This window comes from Perognathus longimembris, chromosome 2 (genome assembly GCF_023159225.1).
Source record: "Perognathus longimembris pacificus isolate PPM17 chromosome 2, ASM2315922v1, whole genome shotgun sequence".
In the NCBI taxonomy this organism is placed as follows: Eukaryota; Metazoa; Chordata; class Mammalia; order Rodentia; family Heteromyidae; genus Perognathus; species Perognathus longimembris.
In genome coordinates this window covers 125,076,507-125,097,612 of record NC_063162.1, presented here as the reverse complement: position 1 = coordinate 125,097,612, position 21,106 = coordinate 125,076,507, and the positions used below count along the sequence as shown (strand labels likewise).

The 21,106-nt window shown below is 33.0% G+C and overlaps 1 protein-coding gene across 1 annotated transcript in view; it reads right to left on the bottom strand.

The window, feature by feature from the left end:
• Nucleotides 1–21,106, bottom strand: part of Foxp2 (forkhead box P2) — a 496,440-nt gene that overhangs the window by 330,272 nt on the left and 145,062 nt on the right. The window contains exon 3 of the mRNA XM_048340096.1: nucleotides 11,325–11,416. The gene's annotated coding sequence lies outside the window, so the exon portion shown is untranslated. The remainder of the gene's footprint in view (nucleotides 1–11,324; nucleotides 11,417–21,106) is intronic.

The window sequence follows — 21,106 nt, the reverse complement described above, 5'->3', positions numbered from 1 at the left end:
ATGCACTCTAACCACTGTTATAACATGGGAATTCCTAAGGAAAATTTAAATTCATTTTTTAAATTATGGAACTACACACAAGAGAATATTCAATAAATATTAACTAATCATGACAATAATCACAATCTAGTAGTTAAAAATTTGTTGAGTAATCTATTTGTTGAGGTCTCCTAGTAGCTTCACTAGTGCTCATATTGGTGTATTTGATATGCCTGCCATTTTACCACCAATAACTTTATTAAAATGTAAAGCAAGAAAGCAACATTTATTCAAGTAGCAACTATAACGTAGAAAGCATCTCATTTTCTAAGATGTTGACCAGCCTTTGAGGTAAAAAAGTCATGTTAGAAAGTTAAAACCTTCTGAAAGGATTCCTTCATGTTACACTATTAGGAATCAGGTGAATTTTTTAGAATTACAAAAATGTTATACTTAGGAGAGAATATAGTATTTAATTGCAAATACTGTTTTGCTCATTTAAGTTAATCTAACATTATGCCACAGATTTGAACTTTAGAGAGATAAGCAGATTTATCCAAATTCACAAGGAAATGCAAGGAGAGGCAAGAAGAAATCCTGTGTTTGAGTACCCAAATGATAGCTGTTCAGTGGGACCATTTGGTTTTCTGAGCAAAGTACCAGAAGTTCACAGCAGAGCTTTTGGTAGCAACAATCTGAGACAATGTTAATAACTACAACAGGGTTTGTGTTCTGGGATCATCTTATAATACCTTATAATAACCAAGAGTTTTCCAAGCATTCATGATAAAAAAAAAACCTCCTCTACATACACCTACCCTTATTTTATCTATAAAATGAGCGAAGTATTTTTCTAGGTTTTAAAATATAAGAATTTTTAAGGGATCAATGACATTACATACAAAAACAAAATTATTTTGTTCAGAATTTTTCCAGTTTTCAACATTTTGAAAAGTAGCACAAATGATGACTCATGTATACCCCTACTTTTAGCTATTGTATTCATGTTTTTTTAAACAAGTGGAACAATCATACCATCTCTTTAAAAGAACATGTTACTTATGCATGACGCTAAATTACAATATTTAATATATTGATTTTTAAATGATATATATAAAATTAAGCCTAATAATTTGTTTTAACTGTAGTAACATAGAACTCCAAAATGGTGCTTTAAAAAAAAAGTGGATTTGTGTCTCACGGGGTTAAGAAGCATTTGACCTAGTATGCTGTTTCCTATGATTAATTTTACATTATGTTACATAATAGGAAAGACTGTTTTCCATGCTTTATAAATGACAATTTGAAAGATAAACTATTCAGTGCCTAACATTTAACTATTTTTGAAACTGTACCCATATCAAGGGGAAAAAGATCCCGTATGTGGATGAAATTTCTAATTTCTGAAGGCTCTTCACTTTGAGAGCTACACATCATTGTCACTGCAGGTATTACAATTTTAAGAAGAAATGTAAGCAAGACTTCATAGTATCTTTATTATGAGGAATGTGTAAGCAATGGAAAACTCAGTTAACTGTATAATAAGTAAATTATGTTCTATGTAGAGAACTACAACCAGTTGAGAATTGTCATAACTACTACCTGAGTGTTTTTTAAAATTATTTCTGAAAAAAGACCCCACAGTTTTCTATAAAGTTTTGAGTCATATAGAAAATTCTGAAATGAAGAAGAAAGTAAAAATTTTATATTACTCCATTGCCCCCAAGTAGCTACTGATTACAATTAGTGATTCAGTAATTTTCACTTAAATAAACAGATTCGTGTGATGGAAATAGTGGTTTTTTTTTTTTTTTTGGCCAGTCCTGGGCCTTGGACTCAGGGCCTGAGCACTGTCCCTGGCTTCTTCCCGCTCAAGGCTAGCACTCTGCCACTTGAGCCACAGCGCCGCTTCTGGCCGTTTTCTGCATATGTGGTGCTGGGGAATCGAACCTAGGGCCTCGTGTATCCGAGGCAGGCACTCTTGCCACTAGGCTATATCCCCAGCCCCGGAAATAGTGTTTTTTTTTTTTTTTTTTTTTTTTTTTTTGGCCAGTCCTGGGCCTTGGACTCAGGGCCTGAGCACTGTCCCTGGCTTCTTCCCGCTCAAGGCTAGCACTCTGCCACTTGAGCCACAGCGCCGCTTCTGGCCGTTTTCTGTATATGTGGTGCTGGGGAATCGAACCTAGGGCCTCGTGTATCCGAGGCAGGCACTCTTGCCACTAGGCTATATCCCCAGCCCCGGAAATAGTGTTTTTAATCTTCACCACTCACTCTTGTACATCTCTTTGCTTCCCAGTGTTTAGTTATGCTAGTTAGCCAGATTGTTGTCCCATGGTTTTATAAACTGATTCCTTATTTGGGATACTAAGAAACATAAATTTGTGCCAAATTTTTTAATTAATTATACAACATTAAGATATATCCAAACTCCATTATATTCTAATGAGAAAAATTTCTTCTATATTCCTTTTGAAATCCAGTGACAAAAAAAAACCCTGTCTGTCTATACATATGCATGTGGTAAGAGAAGGCACTGGAACAGAGGGAATGAGTATTCTAGTAATAATACTAGAAATAGCAAAATTAATAATAATAATAAGAAGAATTTCTTCTTTGAACTATCTGTATCAATCTGAAGTGTATATATAAATCATATATATGTATATCTATATATATGTATCATGGTATTATACATCACTCTTATGACTTCCTCAGATTTAAAATGCTAACATTCTTATCTTTTCTTGCCTCCAGTTATTTCAGATAATAATCAGTTCAAAGTGTATATTTTTTAATTATCCTTTGAAAACATGACAACTTTTAGTATAAGATAACTTTCAAGGTGTTTTCAATGAAAAGGTGGTTCTCCTGTTAACACATCTCTTGATTAATAACTAAAGGCTCAAGGTTAGGATTATCTTTCAACCTGAGTTAAAGTTTCCTATTATATTCCAACCTTCTGATCTTGCAGTGCACTTTGATAAATATACTCATTTGTACTGCTTAGTAAATTTGAGACTACTGATCTCACTTGAGTATCACAAAAAAAAAACCACTTCATCAAAGTCTTGTGTTCTCAAAAGTTCTCTGTCACTTGGTTCTTTTGTTGAGAACCCATTGCTTCCAATGCAATACAGTAACATGTTAGTGAACACTTAACTTATAACTGCATTGACAAAAATGGATATTTTAGGTCAGAAATTGAACGTAAATGTACCATGTAAAATTATGTCATTTTCTTTTGTCTTTTTTCCCCTGATGTCACTATAACTGATTCTGGTACTCTAGGTATTGTATGTATGTTTATTGGAACTAGGGAGGGAAGGGGAACATTAAAATGGAGAGACAAAGGGTAAAAAGAGAACCAATGCAACAGCAATATTTACAAAACAATATGCTGTAAACCAATTGTACAACTTGGGGGGGAGTGGAAGAAAAATGAGGGAAAAGGTTATAGTTTGAAACAAAATGTACTCACTGCCTTACATATGAAACTGTAACCTCTCTGTACATTACACTGTCAATAAATAAATGCAATTTTTTAAAGAAAAAAATTCTCTTCAATGCTTAGCCTTCTTCATGGGCTTAAACCTGTCAAATTATTCCATTTGATCTCAGAGAATTCTCACATGGCAATCTATTTTATTTAGTTTATCTTCAATAAAATGGTTCAGTGAACATTAGCAACTCTGAGACATGAGTTTCAACAGTCTTCAGGCAAAGGCATCAATCTATATTAGACCTACTTTGCAGTGAGTTCTTGCTAGAAAGTATGAATAGGGCAGAGACAGCAAAACTAGGAGCCATGATGCACCATACCAGGTGCCAGTTTCAGCACATTAAGAGCTCTATGATAAGGCTGACACTGAAAAGGATGCCTCACACTCCAACTTTATTTTGCAATGACATTTAATATAATAGTCCTCAAACTATTATAACAGACAATAAAAAAAGACTTGAATTACCAACAGTAACAAAACCCCAAACTCAGTTTCATATTCACCCTTTGGATAACATACAAGAGAGAAAAAAACTAAAACTACCCCAAGCTGCAAGGATTCTCTTGTATGCATTTTCATATGATTATTAATACATCACTAATTTCCACGGTCCATTCCTTACACACTTGCATGTCATTTTAAATATAGTTGCTGGATTAGATTTTAACCACGAAACAATCAGTAAGTTTGAGCAACAACTCATTTTGGAAAATGATACCATTAAAGACTAATTCCAAGAAATGTGGGAAGAACTGTTAGATGCCATGAAAATGTCTCCCTAAGCACAAACTTTGTCATAAGTGGAGCTGGTTCATATTTGATATGGGCTGTAAAAAGCAGATTATTGTAATGGTGCTCTTCCCAGCAAATAAGACCATTAAAAATGTACTTAATGTTCACTTGAATTGAAAAGCAGGCCAGTTAAAATCCATATTTTGCTATTTTGTATAATGGTATCAAAATTTTTACTAGTGGATAGCTCCAAGCCACAAATTTAAAATTATAAACATGAACTCTATTTTTTTACATGAGCAAGCTTCCATTTTTTTCTATTTTTCATATAATATATGATTTTCTGGAGAACAAGCCTATTATTTTTTAAATTAATTTACCACAGTTCTGTAGGTCACCATTATGATTACAATACTTCTTGATCAATGTTACGCATTCCATTGTTCTCCCACCTATTTCCCCTCCTATCTCTACACTCAAGCTACAGAGTTCAATTTTTACATTATTTCCTTTGAATATAATGAATACATTTGCTCATCCTTCTTCTCTCCATCCATGGCCCCCCTTTTATGTACCTCCCCAATACATGTTTCCATATCTTGTTATTCATTTTGATAAACAGTACATTGTTTAGAAAAATTACACCTTTGGATTTATTCCTTGATTGTGTGTGTGTGTGTGTGTGTGAATAAACACATACTTATCATCACTATCACTTATGTCATATTCTACTAGCCAAATAGACCAACCAGAGCAAATATGAAAGGAAAAGAAAAGAGATATCATTGTAGTAGTTATTTTCAACATGCCGTGTGAAACCGTACCATTTTTTACCCATATTCCCTTCCCATGGTTTTACCCCTGCTATCACTGTAACTGATCTTAGTACTCTGAATACTGTATATATGTGTATTGGAACTAGGGAAGTAGGGAAGGGAAAGGAAATACCAAAATTGAGAGACAAAGGATAAAGAAAAACCATTGCAACAGCAATACCTAAAAAACTATTTGGTATAAACCAATCATACAACTCAAGGGGGAAGAGGGAAATGGGGAGGGGAGGGGAGGGAAAATGAGGGAGGAGGTAACACGTTGGGTAAGATATGTACTTACCTTACATATGAAATTGTAACCGCTCTGTACTTCTTTGACAATAAAGAAGAAGAAAAAAAGAGGATCCTCAGAGAACTCCTTGGTGGTGGCCTACCAGAGCTCACCCTCTGGCACCTAGTGATATTCTCTCTCTCTCTCTCTCTCTCTCTCTCTCTCTCTCTCTCTCTCTCTCTCTCTCTCTCTCTCTCTCTCTCTCCCTTAACAATGCAATTATTTTCCAGTATGTAAGTTACAACAAATTCTAACAAATATGGAAGATTGCTGATGATGTAGTGCAAAGTTTTGAAGATTTTTTTTGAAATATGTTTATCAAACTACATGCTGGCTGATAGACCAAAAGAAGGTATTTTAGGTATATTATGAATACTTAAGATACTACTATATACATAACTTCATACAGATAAGTGACAAATAGATAATAGCCACCCCTAGTCTCTGCTCATAGCAGTGGAAATGACAATATCATTTACCTATGACAAACAAATTAAGTGTGATGTGGGTTGTTGTTATTATATAGGCTGATACAGAAAAGAAGAAAACAATAAGAACCTGAAGTAGAAGAGGAAGAAATTTAAGCATGAAAAAGAAACATAAGAATGTAGAAGATATAATATATAAGGGTAAGAGGTAAGGCAAAAAAAAAGTTTGATATGAGGTTGCTGTATGAATCCAGAGAGAATAAGACCAGGCTAAGTTGTATATAGTCTGAAGGGTTTCGTCAGATTGGAATAACAAATGAATAATTTTATATATGGGAAATAGTCTGTTGGGAGTTATCTGACAATATCATTTTCAATTAGTGATAACATTCCTATTTCATACTAAAGATCACAATAATATATTTTAAAGTAATATATTACATGAATTTAACTTTGTGTTGTCAAGGTGACATACAGAAGGGTTGCAGTTACATACATAAGGTAGAGAGTAAATTTCTTGTCAAACTAGTTACCTGCTCCCTTGTTTTTCTTCCACCTTCCCTCTACCCCAACCCCCCCCCCCCAAGAGTGTTGCTGTTGTGTTGGTTCGCGTATTACCCTCTGTCTCATCATTTTGATGTTCTCCTTCCCTTACCTAATTTAGCCAAACATATATACATTACCCAGGGTACTAGAATCAGTTACAGTGACACCAGGGGTAGAACCATAGGAAAGGAAAGCAAAAGAAAAAGGCACACTTTCACATAGTAGGTTGAAAATACCAACAACAATGATAAACCACTTATTTCCATAAGTTGGAGCTCATTTCCCTTAGTGTCATCTTATGTGTTCATATGTACACAGCTATTGAGCTATTGTGATCTTCTGTTAGGTCTATTCTAGACATGTACTAATTATTACCAATGAGGGCAACCATAGAGTCTATGTTTCTTTGGGTCTGGTTCACTTCACTTAATATGATTTTTTTCCAAGGCCACCAATTTGGAGAAGATCTTCATGGCCATACAACACAAGGGACACATATCTAAAATGTATGTAGAACTCTAAAAATTAAGTTCCCCCAAAACAAATTCTCAAAGAAAAACACTGCTACATTAATAATTGGGCTAAAGACTTAAAGAGAGACTTCTCTGAAGAGGAAATGAAAATGGCCAAGAGGCACATGAAGATATGCTCAACATCACTGGCCATAATTACTATTTTTAAAGAGAATGTCTTATTATATAGCCCAGGCTGGCCTCAAAATTCCTATGTCACCCAGTTTGTCCTTGAACTTCTGATCCTCGTATGTTATATTCTCAGTTCCAGTATTCTAGCTGTTATCTATCAGACCTGGCTATATTATATTAATTATAAACTTAGCATTTGATATGTTGTAGCAGACAGATGGTAGAGCAGCCTCCACATTCATGTCCTACATAATTCCCACCCCTTAAGAATGAAGGTTCTGTGACTTTATCCTTAACCATTGCAAAATTGGAAAGAAAATGGAATGACACCCTAAGGGTGCTCAGGTGAATACAACACAAAACTTTATGAATTTAGAAGAGGACCCAGATCTCCCTGTAAGATCTCCATGCAGTCTGGCCATCATTTTGATTGGAACATTCAGATCTTGACCTAAGCCATGCATGGTACCTAACTGGTGGCAACTTTGAAAGAAAAATGTTTCAAATGTTTTAATATATGGTAATTTAATACATAATAATAGGAAATAAATGTGTGTACTACCCAAAATGAAGAGAGCACATTTACTTAATACAATAGACGGAAAAGTGCATCTTGAAATTCATGTTAAAATCCTAACCCTCAAAGGGATGGCAACAGGTTAATAGGTGATGGGACCTTTGGAAGTAATTAAATCTTGGGGTTGGAGCCTGATGAAAGGAACTATCACCTCATAGAAGAGAAAACAATTCTCTGCTTTCCAACTCTATAAAAAAAAAAACAAATACTAATTTTGAAGTTTGCAAATTAGAAGAGGACCCTCACTAGAAATGGACATGGTGATATGTGGCACCTTATAAGTCCAAGTTATATTCCTGGAAGAAATAAATGTCTGCTGTTCCTCATCATCTATGACCAGTTCTTTATTAGAGCACTCAGAGCAAAGTAAGCCACAGAATTCATTTTAGCATTTCTTGGAAGACCTATGGCATACCAAGGTAAAGTATTTGTCAGGTGGCCTGGAAAGGGCTACAATCTTTGAAAGTGACCACATAGGAAATGATAGTAACTTTTTGAAAAAAAATGTGAGCATATTAAGTCTTCAAATAACCTCTTTAAAATTGGTACTGATATTCTCCACATTAAGTCATTTCAAGTCTTAACAGCTGAGAGGACATGGGCCAAGTGTGACATATAGTAGGATTGTTTTAGAACAGACAATCTCATTTCCAAGCTTGCATTATAACCAGTGACATTCTTAAGCCTCTCCTATGCAGTCTTGCTCACTCAACATCCTTTGCCATGAAACATTGGTAAATCAAGTATCTGAATTACTGATTTTGCCTTTTTTTTGCAGCCAAACCAGCTTCTTGTGTGGCCCATTTCCTCTTCAACAATTTGAAACACAGACAAAATATTCTTTCATTTATGATGTAAAGTCTATAATAAGTGCTATTGAAATTTATAGCAATTTTCCATAAATGAATTAATAAAATTTATGTACCAAATGAAATTACTAAAAACTGGTGTTTTATTTGGATTTGAAACTCAAGCAGAGGAAACCTTGAAAATAACCATGAATGTGAAATATTGACATACGCATACTTACACTAGCCTAACTACTCATTTACAGATATACACAAATGCTCTTGGTCTTAAGTTGCCTAAAACAACATTTGACTTCCAATTTTAGAAATATTACATATACCAGGATATTGAACCCTTCCAGTAGGTTAAATGGCATAAAACTAAATAAATATTGGAAAATAGGAAGATACAATCAAATATTCATTTTATTTTATTATTTTTGCTCAAGGCTAGCACTCTGCCTCTTGAGCCATAGCTCCACTTTCAGCCTTTTTCTCATTATGTGGTACTGAGGAATCAAACCCAGTGCTTCATGCATGCAAAGCAAGCACTCTACTGCTAGGCCATATTCAAAGTCCATAAATATTCACTTTTTAGATGGAGGAAACAGATGTGAAGTAAGAAATGAAGGAACACAAACATTTATTGAAAACATCTATATATTAGGTACTAAATTTTTACCCTGGTTAATAACCCAACAAACAGATCTGTTCCCCATTTTCTATTTGAACACTGAGTACAAAACTGTAAGGAAGCTATTTGAGGTTACAAAGAAAGCTCACAGATAGTATGCAAATCCATATCAGGCTGACCCCATGGTCTACTCCAAACTTGTGGTCTTATTATAATACCTCCAGCTCAGGGTTCACAATTCTATAAATAGTTAAGAAAAGATGCCTTCTAAGAATGCACTTTCCCATTAAGATGAACCTTTGTCGTAATGCATATGCATTATTTACGCCAATGTGTGGTTACTGTTCATTTAAAAATGCAAAATATAATGTGCCACTATAAGCACATAACTAGAAAATCTAATTAGCAAATTCCAAAGACAGTTTTGAGAAGAAAGTTGAAATACAATTAAGTTCCCTTCTGGGAAGAATATTCTTATCTTTTAAAAATAGTTTATTTCACAGTTTCATGATATTGATCATCAGGTAATTCTTACTTATTACATTTCAAAATTCCCTTATTTTGTTCAAATAAATACAATGTTACTCAATTTAAAAAAATCTCTAAAAGTATTATAAATATGAAATGGATTAATGTAACTTATCTATAAAAAGCACACTCATATTTTCCTCCTAAAAATCTGCATATCAGAAAATATATGGCTGGGAATATGGCCTAGTGGCAATAGTGCTTGCCTCCTACACATGAAGCTTTCGGTTTGATTCCCCAGCACCACATATATGGAAAACGGCCAGAAGGGGCGCTGTGGCTCAGGTGGCAGAGTGCTAGCCTTGAGCGGGAAGAAACCAGGGAAGGTGCTCAGGCCCTGAGTCCAAGGCCCAGGACTGGCCAAAAAATAAAAAATAAAAAAAATGCTAAAACCCCCTTATTTTATTAATATCTGTAAATTTCTAAGCTATATCGCTACTCCCAAGTCATTTAAATTTGTCTGTTAGCTTCTCTATCAAAGAATCTGAAAATCTTAAATGCTAGATAAACATAAAATCATTTGTTTGTGTATCTGACAAATGACACAGCAAAATAACAATAAGTACAACACTGATCAATAGCCATAATAAAAGCATCAAAATGGAGAGACAAGGATAAAAGACAAACCAATGCAACAGCAATACTTAAAAAACTATACGCTGTAAACTACCTGTGAACAACTCATGGAGGAGATAGAAATGGGGAGAGGGAAGGTGGGGGGAAATAAGGGAGGAGGTAACAAGTTGGATAAGAAATGTATGCACTGCCTAACTTATGAAACTGTAACCCCTCTGTACGTCACTTATTTATTTATTTATTTTTGTCAAACTGATGTACAGAGAGGTTACAGTTTCATAAGATAGGCATTGGATACATTTCTTGTACTGTTTGTTACCTCCTCCCCGAACATCACTTTGACAGTAAAGAAATATTTTTTAAAGCACATTGACAAAAATCTCTCAAGAGACTTAGGGTACCTTTTTGTAGCGCTTCCTAAAGCAGTCTTAAGAAAGTTTTAGAAAGGGGTATAAATTGAGTCAGGAACGGATCCTGAGGTGAACTCACAAAGAATTCTCACGAAGGCAGGGAATCATGTTTCTACTCTCTTTTGGGGTAAAGATTAGGGAAAGAAATGATGTAATGGTTTCTGAAAGAGAGCATTCATACTTAATTCTTTTAGGTTTGTTTGTTAATTATATCAATAGAGATTTGTATGATTCTGATACATTGTTTGAATAATATTGTACTTCAAAAGTAGGTTTGAAAAACTGATTTCACATAAGCATTAGCTATTGAGATTTTTTTTGTTGGCATGGTAATAAAGAAATATAAAATGGGATTTACTGTCTACACCGCTGACTTAGTTTTAAAAAGGTTACTAAAAGAATAGCAAACACTAAAGAAAATAAAACATTACTAGTATCAGTTGTCCTCATTATTTTCTCAAGATTTCTCAAGATTTTCCCCAAACCCTTACGACCAGCTACATTAAAAAAAAATTCCCAAATACTCAGATTGTGGTAAGAGGTCAACAAAATAATATCAGTATGCTCCAAGTAGCGTTTTTTTAATTTGCATAATACTTTCTTTTAAACACATTAGTATCAAATTGATATTTCACATATATTTATGCTAATTTTGAAAATGTAAGACCAAGTTTAAAAGAACAAGATATCACTATAGGTTGAAATGTTACATCAAGTAACAAATATTCCGACATAGATGGTCTCTGAAGTCTGTTGGAATATTTTTTGAAAAACCTTTGAACAAATTCAACCAAAATATTTAATAACAAAAGTAACATGACTAAAACAAATAGAAGTGTAATAAGCAGAAGCGAATTAATACTGAATAAAACACTTACCTATTTTTTTCCAGCTCTTACACGCAACTTTCAGGTCAGTCTTGAAATGGGGTCGTAAGTAAATTCAAGCCCAGCATCACACTAGAGCAATCCTGCCAATAAAGACAGTTATTGTCACTGCTCTGAACATACGTCTGACATACGTCACAATTAGAATAAAGTCTTTATAGACGGACAAAAAAAATCGTTTTCAAATAAAAATAGTTCACCCCTTAGTTTGTGGATCTTCAAATATGTAAGAAAAAATTTTTATATATTTTAATTTTAATGAATTTTAATCCTTTGCTCAAGAAAAAAAACAAAACAGTGAAGCAGCATAAGATGGGTTTCTCAAAGATACAGATTCCATTTACTACTCTTACATAGACTTGGTAGGTTTAAACTTTTGGTGATTAAAATTTATAATTTCTAGAATAAAATTATTTATGTCTTCAGATTCTAAACAGAAAACATGACTGATTTCAATTGCCACTTCAACCCATACTCAATAAGCTTTGGAGGCCTTTCTACAATTAACAGATTGGTAGTAATCATATTCTCCTTATAATCATGTAAGGGTTATTTCAGTGCTTATTTGAATTTATATTTTCCACACCAATTTCCTACATAACCACCATTGTCTTTTTGTAGTCTCTTAATTCTGATTAAAGAAGGAAACATTCACTTCATGCCTTTCTTAAACTAAAATATGTTGCTTGTACTGAAGGTCTAAAAAAAATTTTAGGCCTTTGTGCGCAAAGATAATAAGCAGATTTTGACCCACAAATAAGCTCTTTGTTGATTGCCGGTGCTACATAGATTTCTTTATGGAGTACTATTCTACCTATCATCATTAGAAAACATTGTTTTAGTTAATCACAACTATTAAGGTAAATTAAAGTAGTAAGTGTTGAAGTAGTTTAAACTCCTTATATTTCAGCATTTCTATTGCATCTGTTCACACTTCTTTTAATACTAAAATGTCACAAAATAGCAAACCCTACTCTTTACATTACTTGTGTTAATCTTTCTTTTCATAATTAATTTCTGCCTTCTGTATGTTACCAAAGGGAATAGATATATTAAAAAAACAGAAGTCAAAATTATTCACTTAAGTCCATATTGGATTACTGTTCATTTTCCATATTCATAGATTTCAATCTTTTTCAAAGATCAGTTTTATATTTTTAAAGAAAGTTCACAAACCTATTTTAAGAGTATGTTATGTCTAATAATATTCTAGTAAATTTTAAAAAGTGAGGACTAAAGAGTAGAAGCCTACAAATTACACAGTGAATAACACTTAGTCAACAGCATGATATTATATGGAGTACTGATGTCATGGTTGTCTTACTCTTTGAAAGTATACTCTATGATATTACCTCTTTGTGTCTCAGATGAATCCCTATCATTAAGCAATGCTTGAGAATATAAAAATATTCTGCAAAGCCCAGTATGGACTCATACATATAACTTAGAAATAAATTAGCCTGCATTTGGAAAACTGCATATATTCCAATATCTAACATCACAAAGTTAAAAATAGTGTTGTCTTATCATATTACAAAGAACACCTGAGAATATGACAAAAAATAAGCATGGCTCCTTACCACACAAAATATAGAGTTGGACTATAGATAAACAGGTGTGTTTTTACCTTTTCAAAATTAATTGAAATTAAGAAAATGTTTTTGAGATTTAGAAGTAACAACAACAATAAAATCACTTCTAAAACAAGACCTAAGAAGCATTTATTATAAGGCATAGAACTAATGAATTTGGGTAAGTCAAGATGATAAATTTTCAGTAAAGCATAATATTGGTATATTTCATAGACAAACTGAGAATGTACCAAGCCATAAATAAACTTTATTGTCTAACTATACTAGTTATTCAGGAATGTCAAGTCTGAGGAACCTGGACCAAAACCAGCACCAGTTTTTGAAAAGGGATCCAATGAAGCACCAAAAATGTGGAACTTAGGTTCAAGTCGTAGAGTGTTAACCTTGAGCAAAAAAGCTCAGGGACAATGCTCAAGCCATGAGCTCAAATCCTAGATCCAGCACACATGCACACACACAAAATATGGCTAGGTATGGTGGCTAACAAATTTAATCCCAGCTACTTGGGAGGTTGAGATCAACAAGATCACAATTTGAGGCCTGCCTGGGTAAAAATGTAGCAAGACCTTACATCAACCAACATGGTGAAGGTGTTACCTGTGATCTGAGCTATTTAGAAGTCAAAAGTAGGAGGATTAAGATCTAATTCCTACTAGGTAAAAGCCATAAAACCATATTTTTTAATTGTGAAAGCAAAGTGGGAAGAGTGACTGACTACTAAGCATAAGGTTCTGAATTTAACCCTCAATACTGTTTAAAAAATGAAAGCCAGGCAATGATGCTTGCACCTGTAATTCTAGGTTCTGCAGAAGTTGAGATTTGCAGGATGCCTCTTGAGGACAACTTGGGCAGACAAATCTGAGAGATCCTACCTTCAAAATTAAATTATCAGTCTAGTAAGCACGCAGATCAAACTCAAGTGAGTTCAAACCTCAGTACCACTCACCCCCAAAATTAAAACAGTAAAATATGTCATAGAGAACACATCACAGTGAACAAAATAATTACAATCAAATGACTATATTTGATTTTATCATCATTTTAAAAAATGAAATCATCATAGAGAAATAAAATAGATATAATGACACAGACGCTAACAAAAGTTCTCTTATTTACCCACTTGCAGACACACTTCTTGGTTCTAGGACTGAGTCACAGCTCTGCTCAGGGATAGGCAGATGTTTCCATATATAATTCTGAGAGGCACTGATGAATGGAGATAGATAGATGATAGATAGATAGATAGATAGATAGATAGATAGATAGATAGATAGATGATAGGTAGACAGACAGACAGACAGACAGACACACACACACACACACACACACACACACACACAGAAATGATAGACAGAGAGACAGACAGAGGCACAGCATCCAATCAAAGCCAAGAAAGCAAACAAAGTTTCTTTCACGAAAGAGTTCCTATGTAGTTCATATTTAGAATTTTTTTATACTTTCTTCTAGCTTTTAAATCAGGTTACATATTTATTTATAGTTTGCTGTGGCAGAAGCAGAACTATGTCACTCAAACATTCCTAGACAATTTGACCTGTATTCTTTAAAGAGCTGTATTAAGTGGAGTGAACAATTATTAGGTGAAGTTTTTTAAAGCAACTCATTAATAGAAAAAATAGATTTACTTGACTAATGTGTTACTTGGAAGTGTTTGTTACTATTTTTTAATCTTTTTGTCTTCGAATGAGCAAATGGAAGACACTTCTTAAAAGACACATCTTATATAATTGTTTTCTAAACAAAAGAAAATTTACATCATATAGGGCTTAAGGCCCAAACAAGTGTCTTTTCAATTCTATTTCAAAACAATATAATAGGTGTCAAATTAAGTTCATGATTTAGGATAATATATTAAAATTTGAGTGTAAATAAATAAAATCCATCATTAATGGGTCATAATGCATCATTGTTCAAAAATAAAAGTTACACTACTATTTTAAGCATTATTTTCCTGCAGTGTAGTGGGATAGTGGTAAGAACAAATTATATTATTACTTCAAAACAAGCTACTTAACATCTGCCAAATAAGAGAAAGTAGTTAGCAGCCCATTGGTAATTGTTTTATTGTTTAGGAGGGATTAGTTTATTGGTCTCCTTTGTACATATTGGATAATAGGAATTCATCTGATATATTGCTGGTAAAGGCCTTCTCCCAGTTTGGTGGCTATAATTCTAATGTAGTAATTATGTCCTTAGCTGTGCAGAAATTTTTATTTTGATGTAGTCCCATTTGTTTCTCTCCTATCTGTTGTGCCCCTGGGATTCTTTTCAAGAAGTTTGTACCTATACCTATAAATTTTAATGTTTCTCCTATTCTCTCTTAGTTTCAAAGTTTCCTGACATTTAAGTCTTTTATCCATTTTGAATAGATACTAATGCATGGTGACAAACTGGGATCCATTTTTACTTTCCTGCATAAGTTGGATTTCCCAACATCAATTATTGAAAAGGCAGTTTTTCCCACTGTATGTTTTGGGCTCTAGTATCAAATATCATATATCTGTAAGTGTGTGCTTTTATTTCTGGGTTGTCCAATCTGTTCCATTGATCTTTGTGTCTATAATTACCAAAACAACAATAGACCCAAAGTTCAATGGAAGCTGATTTTAGTTACTTTTTAATAAAACAGTCCATAAATTTCTCTATCCCTTCCCATATTGAAGAAGGGATATAGAAGCACTATGTAGAAGTGGTTTTGGTGTACATTTATTTATTTTTGCATTAGGTATTGCTCTACTGTCGTTTGTAAAACTCTTTCAATCGAGAGGAGAAATAAACTAAAACTGAAACTGAAACTGAAAATTGCAACAGTTACAGTGTGCTTATTTCATATTAGTGTGTCCTTTAATGCAGATGAAAGCAATGTGAAACTCCACAAGGGAGGCATGTTTGTCTACTTAATCTCACTGTGACTTCCATGAACTAGATCACTGTTTGGGCACATAGTAGGCAATGAGTACAGACTTTCAATTAAACATGCATGAGAATGTAAAAATTGACAGTAGCCTACACCAATAGACAGAGATTATCCTTAGGTAATCACAGTCCAAAATTAAATTCAATGATTTGTTCAAAAAAAGGAAAGTAGTGAAACAAATGAGTATTTTAGCACAATGTTCATTTTAACATGCAATTTTAAATAAAATTACGTGGAGATATACTCATTCAAGTACCAAATACTGTTTTTTTAATTGCATTTTTTATTTTTTGTTTTATCAGTTGTAGGGCTTGAACTATGGACCTCGGTGCTGTGTCTGAGCTATTAAGCTCAAGGCTAGCACTCTGTCACTTGAGCTACAGTGCCATTTCCAGTTTTCTAGTGGTTAATTGGAGATAAGAGTCTCACAGACTTTCCTGCCTGGGCTGGCTTTAAACCATGATCCACAGATTTCAGCCTCCTGAGTAGCTAGGATCACAGGCATGAGTCACGACTGGCCCAAATACTGTTTTAAAAGCTTGAAAAACTCATTGTGGATTTGTACTTATAAACAGTAGATCCTTTTTGTTTTGTTAGTTCTGACTACAGTCTTCCTTTAGTGATGTCTAAATAGGAACTAGAGCTATGATGCATATGTAATCATTGAAACATGAAACACAGCTAACCAACAGATTTCTTATAGAGTCTGGTTATCAAATTGCTCTTCTGTCCTTTGTCTAAACTACTGTGGTGAAAGAACACTGTTGAAAAGCAATACTTGAAAAACTGTTTGGTGTAAACCAACTGAACAACCCATAGGGGGGAGAGGGAAAGGGGGAGGGGGAGGGGAGAATGAGGGAGGAGGTAACAAATAGTACAAGAAATGTACCCAATGCCTAAAGTATGAAACTGTAACCTCTCTGTACATCCCTTTGACAATAAATAAGGGAAAAAAAGACAAAAAAAAAGTCCCATATTGCCAATGGGAAAAAAAAACAAAAAAAAAAACACTGTTGAGAGTGCTTCAATTACCAATAAAGGCTTACATCCACTAACTTCTGGCCACATTTGGATAAATTACATAAGCATTATGCCTACAGAATGAAGCCTATGCAAATTTCAGTGTCATTTTATTTACCTGTTCCCTTACTAATAGCACTAGAATCTAAGAAAGTAGAGCAAATATTGCTTCAAAACAATACCATATCCCTATCAAACCATTAAGGAGATGCAGCCATAGAAATTGAGCTGAAATAAATGAAGGTATACTAACAACCTGTGAATCTATAGTGACCAAGACATTTGTTGATTGTGTAGCTGTTGGTAGTTTGTCCATGTCTTAGCATTTATCTATGTATCCATTTCTTAGCATTTATCAATATTTTTTCTAGAATTAAACTGGAAATATTAAATGGCCATATTGCATGGCAGAAAATGTTCCTTAAAACAGATTGCACTAAGCAAAAAGAAAGAAATGTGCATATCACCCAACTTGGAAGGAATTCCTTTATTGTTAATATTCATAGAGTTCATAAGCATTGTAGACTAGAATGATAATATCCATCATTTGAAAACATTAAAAAAATGATGATGAGTTGAGAGGGAAAGTGGGAGAAAAATGAGGAAGGGGATTACAGGTATGACAAGAAATGTGTTTATAACCTTAATTATATCACTGTAAACTCCCTGTACATCATCTTTTCAATAAAAAAAGAAAATATTTATTAAGGGAAAGTACACCTTATAGTTCTATCAATAAGGTTATTAATATTGGTAAGGCAGAAGACGAGCACAAAGTCTTTACAGAAAGTCATAATGTCAGGATAGCTATATGTAGCATTTTGTTCTCTTTGGCTGTACTCAGAGCAAAAGTAAGGGTTCTGTCTGGCAGGATAGTATAAAAATGCACTGCTCTATTTACACAAAATAGCTAAAATGCCTTCAAATCTAATTTCATGCTGTATAGAAGGTCTTTTCTCCTTTGAATCATTGCAGTTATAGGATACCTGCTGTGTAAAAAGTTTGCTGTCTGCTGGAGGCCCAATTAAAGAAGACATTCTCCCTATTGATGGTGCTTAAGGACAAATTAAACATGTAATAAAGCAGGCTGTTTGGCTGAGAGATATCACCCAAGAATGATGTGATAAGCAAAAGAAAACACATGGATATACCATCTATAATAGCAGTTTGCAAGGGAAAATGATGTTTGTTTATGAAACATGCAGAAAAATGATACACTTCTCTGAATCACCACTTTACTCTAAATTTCTCTTGAAGCAACCAAAAGTATGTTTGTATTGTAATAGATGAGGACTGGAATATACTTGATTTTATCTACTTTTGCTCAACATTTCTTGAAATAAACAATCAGGAGGATATCTTAAGTTTCAAAAAGGCTCAAGAAGTAGATATTGCCTCAACCTTCCATACAACCTAATAAAACTTTAATAAAAAATTATTGTCATTTAGAACTATATTTATCTTGCTTTGATAAATTATTTTAATTAGAACTAATAAAGTCATATAATTCATTACATAAATGATGCCTTGATGAGGAAAACAAACAACCAATGCCCAAACATCACATAAATATCATTTAACATTTCCAATATATTGAACAAAAGATCAAAAGCAAAGTACTTTTTAGTGGACTGTATGCATTTCTGTTTTGTTCCATTGGTCTAACATGTGAATTCTCTTATTGGAGCTATGTCTTAAAGTAGAATGGTAATAGCCTGTCAATTTTGTTGGCTATTTCAATTATGAATATATTTATATAATGCAAATATATAAATTATATATTTCTATATATGAATATATACTGATGTCTTTGCATTTCCCTATAAACTTTCAAATTGATGCAGTTACCTACTAAATATCTACTTATGCAATTATTTATACAATTGTTTGATTTTTGCACAAAGTTTTGTAACTTTTCTCTCATAAATATACAATGCTGAGGAGATTTATGTCTAAGAATTTTAGGATTGCTAATATAAAGGATATTATGATTTTAATTTCAAATTTTACTTATCCATTGCTAGTATATAGAAAAGTGATTAACTTTTATATTAATTTATTTAGCACAAAATTTACTGTGATTGTTTAGTATCGAATATTATTTATACTTTTTTAACATTTCATAGAGATGTTGGAATATTGTGAGAATACCAAATTTTCTGCTTCCAAATTTCGATCAAGCCTCTTTCCTTTTATTGTATTCAATTATATTCAGTTATTTATCTAGTATTAGAATGCATATTTCATATTTTATATAAAATATATATTATACAATAATATATTGCATTTACATATTATGGTATGCTAAAATATAATAACATTTGTCAATTACAATATTCTAAAATAATATTATTATATTCCAGTATAAAATTTAACATTGTGATGAGAGAGACAACTTGTCTAGTAATAGAGCTTACTAGGAATGCTACTTTATACAATAACATATGATATTTAATTGGTCTTGTTCCCACAAACTAAGAGTTATTTTTACCTTGTCCATTGTTTACAGTTTATAATACAGGTTCAAAAGTACATCCTTAGTAAAAATAAACCTTCATTTGCTCACCTTTTACATGCTTCCTCTAACTTTGTATGAGAAACATACAATGGCAGTGGAAACCCAGAAACAGAAGAAAAATGTGTGCACATACATGCATGTATATTGAGTTGTTTTTAGTTGTTTCACATGAAGTGTTTTTCATTCTTTTTTTTTAAAGCAATAATAGTGGCATGGAATCATAGTATAAAAAATAAGTTATATACTAACATAAGTGGTATATCCTTTATAGATGTAATTGATTTTCTTCACTTTAGTTTGAGGAGTGTAAATTTTGTCAATTACCAGAGAGAACAGAGAGAATCCTCAAGCAATGACAGCTCTGAGGACATCAGAAACAATAATTTTAAGTTGCAGCCACTGTAGAAAGAATCTGCCATGCTCTTCCTTTACTTACCATATTCTCATAGGTGCTGTGTCTTTGTGGAAGAAGAAAACCTAACAGACAACTTGCATAGATACTTCAGCAGTAGTTTTCAAAATGTGAACATTGTTTTCCTCGGTCTCAGTTTTAATTGGAATACTTGCTGAGATTTTTTTTGCCAAGAAATTTGTTATAATATTCCCCCAGGTTGAGTAGATTCATTTACAAAAATATTCATTACTTCATAATGACCTTGCTATTGATTATTCCATAAGCACAGTATTTCACAGATTATTAAAATTTTAAGTTCCACACATAAAATTATTCATATTTATTTGTTTCATGCAAAAATAGTGACTAAGTAAATGAAATATGGGGCATGAATATAATGCAATAATTTTCAGCCATGTAAAGGCAAGGAATTCTGACATAAGCTACAACACTTGTGAATCATGTAGATATTTTCTGTATTTGCAGTTTCTTTGTAAAACTGAGAAATCTTTAAATCAAAGAATAGACAATTACACATTCTACCAGCCATCATGTCAAAGATGGCATTATCAAATATGATTTAGCTTCCAGACAGTCATATTGTATATGCAAGAGTAAAAATGTGAGAAAATGCAAATAAAATTTAAATATACATATGAAAATAGTTTTGATCTTGTAGGCCTCGAAAAAATATCCCAGGACCAACTTTTCCTGGACTCAATTTTAAAAGTCCTGGGTTACTTTATTTGATTTTGTTACCCTGTGTCATATATATATATATATATATATATATATATATACACACACACACACACACACATATATGTGTATATATGTTTATCTAATTTGGAGAAGGGAAGGAAAACATCAAAATGGTGAGACAAAGGGCCAACAAATGTAACAGCAATATTCACAGACATTATGTTCGAAATGAACTTTACAAATGGGGGAGAGGAATTAGAAGGGTAGATAAAGTGGGAGAAAAATGACGGATGGAGTAACCATGTTTGACAAGAAATGTACTCATTATCTTACTTATGTAACTGTAACTCCTCTGTACATCACCTTGACAATAAAGGTAAATTTAAAAAAACACAAAATAACAACAACAAATACGCCTGTGTTACAGAGAAGATGTGAAGAAGATAGAGGAAGAATATTTCCAGCATTAGTAAAGGCTACATAATTTAGTAGTAAAGCTACATAATTTAAAACAAAAATATTAAAAGTGTAACACATTGAACAAGAAATGTACTCACTGCCTTACTATGAAACTGTAATGCTCTGTACATCACTTTGACAATAAATAAGTAA